The sequence below is a fragment of the Oryctolagus cuniculus genome, chromosome 12 (genome assembly GCF_051225735.1).
Source record: "Oryctolagus cuniculus isolate XC-2025 breed Fujian yellow rabbit chromosome 12, ASM5122573v1, whole genome shotgun sequence".
In the NCBI taxonomy this organism is placed as follows: domain Eukaryota; kingdom Metazoa; phylum Chordata; class Mammalia; order Lagomorpha; family Leporidae; genus Oryctolagus; species Oryctolagus cuniculus.
The window spans coordinates 29,946,041-29,956,108 of record NC_142878.1 but is presented as its reverse complement, the minus strand read 5'-3'; positions in this window follow the sequence as shown (position 1 = coordinate 29,956,108).

The following is a 10,068-nucleotide window of genomic DNA, read 5'->3' as shown; positions in this document are numbered from 1 at the left end:
GTCCTAGTGCTTGGGCCCCTGCTAATCAGGTGGGAGACCTAGAAAAAGCTCCTGGATTCAGCCTGGCCCAGCCCTGGCCACTTCGGCCGTCTAGGAAGTAAACTAGGCAATGGAAGATTTCTCTGTCTCCCCCTTTCTCTCTGTAACTCTGATTTTCAAATAAATAAATATTTTTAAAAAACCTCTGTCTTTTAGTTATTAATGTACTTGTAATATCTAGGATGGCTTTAGATTATGAGTTTTTGTATTATTACAAGCTTTATAACAATTTTATTTGACTTATTCAAAAGGCAGAGTTACAGAGAGGGAGAGATAGATCTTCCATCTGCTAGTTCACTCCCCAGATGGCTGTCTGTAGCTGCTAGGGTTGGGCAGGCCAAACTCAGTAGGCAGGAACTCCCTCTGGGTCTGCCACAGGGTCAGACAGGGTCCCAAACTGTTATGCCATCCTCTGCTGTTTTCCCAGATGCAGTAACAGAGAGCTGAGGAGGGAGCTGGGTCAGAAGTAGGGCAGCCAGCACTGGAACAGCACTCATATGGGATGCCAACATCACAGGTGGTGGCTAATACACTGTACAACACACGCTCCTATTACATACTTTTCAAAAGTTTTCTCAGTGGTAGAATTGTTTAAAATTACCTACTTGCCAATACCTAAAACAAAGTACTGACATACATTCGTGATTATCACTATGGATAGATATGTTAAACCCGAGAGCTCATAGCTGCATAAGCCTTTAAAGTGTTCATAGGCAAATTGATTCCTATTTAGCCCATAAAATTTATCTGAAAGAACCTTTTAGAATTTTAGAAAAATTCTTTATTTGCACCCTCTTTTCTACAATTGAAGTTCAAGACTTTGAGCCACCAAATAACTACAGTTATTCTACAGTTTTCTACAAATGTAAGAGTCAGTTTATAAGCATTTCATATTGCCATAAACTACAATTATATGATTGTATGAAGTGTTAAAAGATTTTATCCTCTAAGACTGTTGTCCAAATCAATTGAAATAGTTAGGGCAGAAATATAAGACATAAGTACAGAAAAGATATTTTAGAAGAAATTTAGTAATAAAATTTACTGCTGATTTAGAATAAATTAAATAATGTTTATTACAAGGTCTTTGATATAGGCTTTGAAATTTTAGTCTGGAGAACTTTGAAACATATTCTTTGAAATAAATATTCACTTGGGAGGGATTATCTTTTGAACACAAACAAGAGCATAGAATCACAAATCCTGGAGTGATCACTGCTGGATCTATGGGCAAACCCAGTTTGGCTTCAATGTATATTTTCAATTGTATAACTTATTATAAACAATTTAGTCTGTGTAGAGAATTATTTAAAGATGGGAGGTATCACAAACAAAGGCATAGAGGACCTGAAGACATAGCCAACCATTATGATCCTTTGGCTGCTAGCTGGCTGGACAAGCTGAGCAAGGAATTTAGGGGAATGGAGAAGAGTAGTCTTAGTTTATTTACAGGATTGTTTTTGGAACTAAAATTAATCTGGGAACCTACTCTACAATGACTTAAAATCAGGTTATCCAAAACATATTGAGCAAACAGTCCCCTATGAAAAATCTGATAAACAGATAAGAAATTGAAATCAAGGCTATTTACAGTTAATTAGTATATGATGAATAACAGACTAATAAGGTATTTTAAGACACTGTATCAAAAAAGTAATTTTTTTAAAAGTTTTTTTTATATGAAAGGCAGAATTATGCAGAGGCAGAGAGAGAGAGAGAAAGGTCTTCCATCCCCTGACTCACTCCCCAGATGGCTGCAACAGGAGGAGCTGAGCTGATCCGGAGCCAGGAGCCAAGAGCTCCTTCCAGGTCTCCCAAGTGGGTGCAGCAGCCCAAGCACTTGGGCCATCTTCTACTTTCCCAGGCCATAGCAGAGAGCTGGATCAGAAGTGGAGCAGCCAGGACTTGAACTGGCACCCATATGGAATGCTAGCTCTGCAGATAGCGGCTTTACCAGCTATGTCACAGCACAGGCCCCAGAAAGCGATTTTTAACATAGGGACTTGAAGCCTGATTGTGTAACAGCTGCTGTGAATATTAATAATACTGGTTAATGATTCTTGTTTTCCCATGGCATGTTTGGAAATTGTTTTAAATTAATTTTAAAATGACTGTTCCTCATTGCCTTTTAGCAATTTTTGCACAGCATTAAATCAGTTTACCCTGATGGGCTAGTGCCTTTATAAATGCAAATATACGACTATTCACATGAAAAACTAATTAAACAGTGAACCACTTTTCTGGTTGTGTTTTAACAATTAAAACTCTTTCAAGGATTTAGAGGGAGAGTTGTTTATACTTAATATTGTAAAGTGGTGGTGCCAAATTTTGACTCCAAAAATTATTTATTTTCATAAGGATATTTTAACAGTGCCACTCCAGATAGTCTCTATTTCTTTCAATATGCATTAAACACTTTTATAAGTGCTTTTAGCACTTTATAATCCTGGATTATTCCAAACTGAAAATGGAGAAGCTTCTAGGGGAAGTGATTTCTTTTTTAAGCCAATCAGTATTTTTCAAACTAATCGGTTTCAGATTTGATAGACCTAATTTCCCATGTATACAATTTGTTTTTTAACATGCTTTTAGAATTTTGTCAGCTGCATGCAAAATTTGGATTAAAATTTAGCTGCCTTTGTTTATCTTTTTCTCAACTATGTATGTAACAAAAAACCAGTTCTTTAAAATATGGCTGATTGTCTTAAAAATACCTTTATGATTTTTAAATGCTATGTATGTACAGAGTAGAAAAAAATCACTGATTACTTATTTTGCAGTGAAAGATTTATTTATTTACTTGAAAGAGTTACACAGAGAAAGAAGGAGAGGCAGAGAGAGAGGTCTTCCATCCGCTGGTTCACTCCCCAATTGGCCACAATAGCCTGAGCTGTGCTGATCCGAAGCCAGGAGCCAGGAGCTTTCTCCAGGCCTCCCTGTGTGGGTGCAGGGGCCCCAGGACTTGGGCCATCCTCCCCTGCCCTTCAAGGCCATAGCAGAGAGCTGAATCAGAAGTAGAACAGCTGGGACTGGAACTGGCCTCGAAGTTACAGCATTGTTTAAAAATATTTTAATTATTTGGCTACAAATAAAAAAACTAAAGGCTCATTACCATATTTCATTATGAAAAATGAACCTATTTTTACTTTTAGGAAATAAAATAATATCTTAAGTTTAACATGTGTGTCTTAAAATATAAAATTATTTAAAAGGATGGCTTAATTATAGCAAAAAGTATTCATGTAATGTTATATGTAATATGAACACTTAATAGATGCCAGTATCATCTAACTTACCTTCTTTAATTTACACTTAATAATTGCACATATTTATGGAGTATGATGTGATTTTTTTAACTTTCATTTAATGAATATAAATTTCCAAAGTACAGAATATGGATTACAATGGCTTCCCCCCCATAACGTCCCTCCCACCCGCAACCCTCCCCTTTCCCTTCCATTCACATCAAGAATCATTTTCGTTTCTCTTTATATACAGAAGATTAGTTTAGCATACATTAAGTAAAGATTTCAACAGTTTGCTACCACACAGAAACATAAAGTGAAAAATACTGTTTGAGTACTGGTTATAGCATTAAATCTCAATGTACAGCACACTAAGGACAAAGATCCTACATGAGGAGTAAGTGCACAGTGACTCCTCTTGTTGACTTTACCAATTGACACTCCTGTCTACGGCATCAATAAACACCCTAGGCTCTTGTCATGAGCTGCCAAGGCTATGGAAGCCCCCTGAGTTCACTGACTCTGATCATTTTTAGACAAGGCCATTGTCAAAGTGGAAGTTCTTTACTCCTTTCAGAGAAAGGTACCTCCTTCTTTGATGACCCGTTCTTTCCACTGGGATCTCACTCGCAGAGATCTTTCATTTAGGTTTTATTTTATTTTTTTTCTCCCCAGAGTGTCTTGGCTTTCCATGCCTGAAATACTCTCATGGGCTTTTCAGCCAGATCCGCATGCCTTAAGGGCTGATTCTGAGGCCAGAGTGCTGTTTAGGACATCTGCCATTCTATGAGTCTGCTGTGTATCTCACTTCCCATGGTGGATCGTTCTCTCCCTTTTTTATTCTATCAGCTAGTATTTGCAGACACTATTCTTGTTTATGTGGTCCCTTTGGTTCTTAGTCCTATCATTATGATCAATTGTGAACAGAAATTGATCACTGGGACTAGTGAGATGGCATTGGTACATGCCACCTTGATGGGATTGAATTGGAATCCCCTGGTATGTTTCCAACTCTACCCTTTGAGGTGAGTCAGCTTGAGCATGTCCCGAATTGCACATCTCTTCCCTCTCTTATTCCCACTCTTATATTTAACAGTGATCACTTTTCAGTTAAGTTTCAGCACTTAAGAAGAATTGTGTATTGATTACAGTATTCAACCAAAAGTATTAAGTCGAACAAACAAAAAAGGTACGAAGAGGGATAACATATCAAGTTGCTCATCAACAGTCAGGGTGAGGGCTGATCAAGTCACCGTTTCTCATAGTGTTCATTTCACTTTACCAGGTTTCCTTTTTGGTGCTCAGTTAGTTGTCACCTATCAAGGAGAACAAGTGGTATTCGTCCCTTTGGGATTGGCTTATTTCACTCAGCATAATGTTTTCCAAATTCCTAACAGGGTCACTTTTCAGTTAAAATTTAAACACCTAAGAATAATTCTGTGTTAATTACAGAGTTCAACCAATGGTACTAGAACAAAAAAAAAATACTAAAATGGATAAAGTATTACATTGTACCTCAACCGTCAGGACAAGAGCTGATCAAGTCACTGTTTCTCATAGTGTCCATTTCACTTCAACAAGTTTCCCCTTTGGTGCTCAGTTAGTTGTCGCCAATCAGGGAGAACATATGATATTTGTCCCTTTGGGACTGGCTTAATTCACTCAGCATGATGTTTTCCAAATTCCTCCATCTTGTTGCAAATGACCGGGTTTCGTTGTCTTTGACTGCTGTATAGTATTCTATAGAGTACATGTCCCATAATTTCTTTATCCAGTCTACTGTTGATGGGCATTTGGGTTGGTTCCAGGTCTTAGCTATTGTGAATTGAGCTGCAATAAACATTGATGTGCAGACAGCTTCCACTCCTTGGAATCTACCCAAAGGAAATTAAATTGGCAAACAAAAAAGGTGTCTGCACATTCTAACTTTGGTGAGGTGAAACCTCATTGTGGTTTTGATTTGCATTTCCCTGATTGCTAGTGATCTTGAACATTTTTTCATGTGCCTGTTGGCCATTTGGATTTCCTCTTTTGTAAAATGTCTATTGAGGTCCTTGGCCCATCTCTTAAGTGGGTCGTTTGTTTTGATGTTGTGGAGTTTCTTGATTTCTTTGTAGATTCTGGTTATTAACCCTTTATCTGTTGCATAGTTTGCAAATATATTTTCCCATTCTGTCGGTTGTCTCTTCACTTTCCTGACTGTTTCTTTTGCAGTCCAGAAACTTCTCAATTTGATGCAATCCCAAGTGTTAATTTTGGCTTTGACTGCCTGTGCTTCTGGGGTGTTTTCCAAGAAGTCATTGCTGGTACCTATATCTTGCAGGGTTTTTCCAATGCTCTCTAATAATTTGATGGTGTCAGGTCATAGATTTAAGTCTTTAATCCATGTTGAGTGAATTTTTGTGTAAGGTGAAAGGTAGTCTTGCGTCATTATTCTGCACGTGGAAATCCAATTTTCCCAGCACCATTTATTGAATAGACTGTCCTTGCTCCAGGGATTGGTTTTGGATCTTTGATCAAATATGAGTTGGCTGTGGATGTTTGGGTTGATTTCTGGTGTTTCAATTCTGTTCCATTGGTCTATCCATCTGCTTCTGTAGCAGTACCATGCTGTTTTGATTACAACTGCCCTGTAGTATGTCCTGAAATCTGGTATTGTGATGCCTCCACCTTTGTTTTTGTTGTACAAGATTGCTTCAGCTATTCGAGGTCTCCTGTGTCTCCATATGAATTTCAGCACCATTTTTTCCAGATCTGCGAAGAATGTCTTTGGTATCTTGATTGGTATTGCATTGAATGTATAGATTGCTTTTGGGAGAATGGACATTTTGATGAAATACATGCATATGTTATGACCAAATCATGGTAATTAGCATATGTGTCATCTTAAACATTTGTCATTTATTTGCCACGATAATACTCAAAATACTTCCAGGTATTTTAAAGATATCCATTATATTATTGCTCACTATAGTCCCTCCTTTTATATAAATACTACTTCTCCTATCTAACTGTCATACTTTATCCCTTGACTTATCTTTTCCCCAGTCTCTGGTAACCATTACCCCATTCTCAATTTCTATGAATTCAACTCTTTTAGTGGACACAAGCAAATGAAATCATATAGTACTTGTCTTTCTGTGGCTGGTTTATTCACTTCACAGAATGTCTTAAAGGTTTACCCATCTTGTCTTAAAGGACAGGATTACATCCTGTTTATAGCCAACTAGATTCTACTGTGTGTATTTATCATATTTCCTTTATCCATTCATCGACTAATGGGTACTTAGTTTGATTCCCAAAGCTAGGCTATTCTGCATAAAAATGAGGTTGCTGAACTCTACTACATACTGATTTCATTTCATTGCATAGTTGGATATATGTCCAGTAGTTGGATCACATGGAAGTTCTATAATTTTTTTAAAAAATACCACAATTTTTCATAATGGATATACGTATTTACATTCCTGCTAATGGTGTATAGATGTTCCTTTTCCTCAATGTTTTTGCCAGCATGTTATCATTTGTACTTTGAATAATAACCACTCCAACTGGAATGAGATGTTATCTTATCATGGTTTTGAATTGCACTTAGACAACTAGTGATATTGAGCATTTTTTCATATACCTATTAGTTATTTATGAATCTCCTTTTGAGAAATGTTTATTCAGATACTTTATCTACTTTTTAATCATTTATTTTTTAGTGATGCATTAAGATTCTTACATATGGCCGGCACCACGGCTCACTAGGCTAATCTTCCACCTTGCGGCGCCGCCACACGGGGTTCTACTCCCGGTCGGGCCACCGGATTCTGTGCTGGTTGCCCTCTTCCAGGCCAGCTCTCTGCTATAGCCCAGGAATGCAGTGGAGGATGGCCCAAGTGCTTGGGCCCTGCACCCACATGAGAGACCAGGAGAAGCACCTGGCTCCTGCCATCGGATCAGTGTGGTGCACCGGCCGCAGTGCGCCGGCCGCAGCAGCCATTGGAGGGTGAACCAACGGCAAAGGAAGACCTTTCTCTCTGTCTCTCTCTCTCACTGTCCACTCTGCCTGTCAAAAAAAAAAAAAAAGATTCTTACATATTTTGCCTGTTAACCCTTATTATAGGCATATTTTTAAAGTTGTTCTCCCATTTGGTAGATTGTCTCTTCACTGATCACTTTGGTGTCCAGAGATTTTTTAGGTAAATGTAACCTCATTTGTCTATTTTTGCTTTTGTTTCCTATGCTTTGAAGGTCCTATCCAGAGCAAATCATTGCCAAGACCAACATCATATAAAATTTCCTGTACATTTCTTTCTACCTCATTTAACAGTTTCAGATCTTAAATTTATGTCTGTTATTCATTTTGAGTCGATTGAATTTCATTCTTCCACATGTGGCTGTCCTGCTTATCACACAGCATTTACTAAAGAAAGTTTCAATTCTCCACTGTGTGTTTTTGGCACCTTTGTTAAAAATCAGTCTGCTATAAAGTAAAAGATATATTTGAGGGTCTCTATTTTTTCCGCATTGTTCTGTGTGTTTGTTTTTATGACAGTAACATGCTGTTTTGATTACAATAACCTTGTAATATAAAGCTAGGTCGTATGATGCTTCCAGCCTTAGCTATATAGGGTCTTTTGTGCCTTCACATGAATTTTAGGATTTTTTTTCTATTTCTGTAAAAAATGTAACTGGTATTTTGATAATGGTTGTATTTGATCTGTAGATCCAATGTGTGATATGGATTTCTTCACAATATGTGTTCTTCCAATCCATGACTATAAATTTATTTGTGTCTTCAATTTCTTTCATCAGTGTTGTATGGTTTTAAGTGTAGAGCTCTTTCACCTCCTTAGTAAAGTTTATTCCTAGCTATTTTATGTTTATAGCTATGCTTTTCAGACTTCTTCCTACCTATTTAATTCCTGAAACTGTACTACATGATATGCATTATCTATATTATACACATGAAATGACCAAAGTTAAGAATGTTCAGAGATAATTCTTCATAGTATTTAATTAAGCCTAGGATCAACCCTCATTTCATATTTATTTTTAATGACATTCAAATATCATTAGAAATTAGAGATGGTATATTTCACTGAGATAGATTTTTCTTCTGAGCACTATAATAAAGATGACTTCTTTCTCTATTTGACAATATTGCTAACCTTTAAAATAGTAGACTTTCCTTTGCCTGAATTCCCTCAGATGTTAATTAAAACTCACTGTAGGTCCAGCAGCTATAAAGACCTACCCTTGTATCCCTCTCTTGAGATCTGGAGAGCAAGGAGAACTGAAGCAATTATGGGATTCATGCTGACTTCTGTATCACTAATAATGAATTTGTCTCTGACCAATGAGTTTCCTGTCTGCTGCCAGATCCATGGAACTGGCAGACAAAATTGTTGACTTCCGTGTTGGGTAAAATCTGATACTCTTCACAGTAGGCTTCAAGTGGCAAAGCTTGATGTTGTTTGGGAACTGATTGTTCTTATAAGTCAGCTGACAATCTGCAACACTCCCCCCTTATATACAAGGGGTACATCCCAAGATATTCTAGAGATGTCTGAAACTTAGATGGTACCAAACTCTCTATACATTATGGTTTTCCTTCACATACATACCTATGACAAATTTAAATTACAAGTTAGGCAAAATAGGAAATTAGAAAAATAGCATAACAAAACAGAACAATTATAAAATATATTATAATGAAATTATTTAGAAATTTTGAATTATTTCTGAAAGTTTCCAATTAATATGTTTATGCTGCAGTTGACAATAGCTAGCTAAAGCGTTGGGAGGGAAAAAGCATGGATGGGGAGGAGGGAGGATGACTGTACTACGGTACTTTATAATTGTAGCTGGCCTTCCTTTAGGAAATGTAGTATTCCACAAAATTAAATTTCTTTGCTTTAAGCTATGGTGTTTAGGGATAGGTAGAAGTTTTTAAAAAAAATTTATATGGTCAAATTTATCAGGTTTCTTTCTTCATATGTATAGAATATTGTGTCATAGTTGAAAAGGCTTTATCACATCTAGTTTATAAAATCATTTACATAAATTTTATTCTTGTATTTTCATGTCTAATATATGAATCATAACACAATTTGGAATTTTTTTGGTGGGGGATATGTTGTAAGATATGGATTAAATTTTGCTTTTTGTTCCAAATGCCTGTCCAGTTTTCCTGAAAATCTTTTTTTATACTATATATTCCCATTGATTTATAATGATAATTTTATCAAATTCTAAAATCCTTTTGTAATTGGGTTGATTTTTTCATATATACTTGTGGCAACTGAAATATTGTCTATATCCCTCTTAATTTCTGCTATGCTTTGGGTATGGCTTGAGTGTGTCCCCCAAAGGCTCATGTGTTGATGACTTGGTCCTCACTATGGCTATATAGAGGTGGTAGGAGGAGCCTAGGATACATCAGTGGGGGCCCTGTCCTCAGAAAGGGTTAAGCAAATTCTTCTGGAACCTTGAGTTATTTCACTTGGGAGAATTTTTATCCAAAAGAAAGTCTGGTCACCTCCCTCATTCCAGATTCTTGCCCCTTTATGTAATCTCTTCTTGCTATATAGGCTCCTACCATTGTAATGCATTCTACCATGAGGTCCTCATCAGAGCTGCACTGACCAATGTCATGCCCTTGAACCTACAGAACTAACCAAGTCTCAGATATTTTACTGTAATAATGGAAGAATGATCAATACAATTTCTGCCTTTAAAATGTTTTAATATTTTTGGAGTGGGGCCAGCGCAGTGGCTCACTTGCTTAATCCTC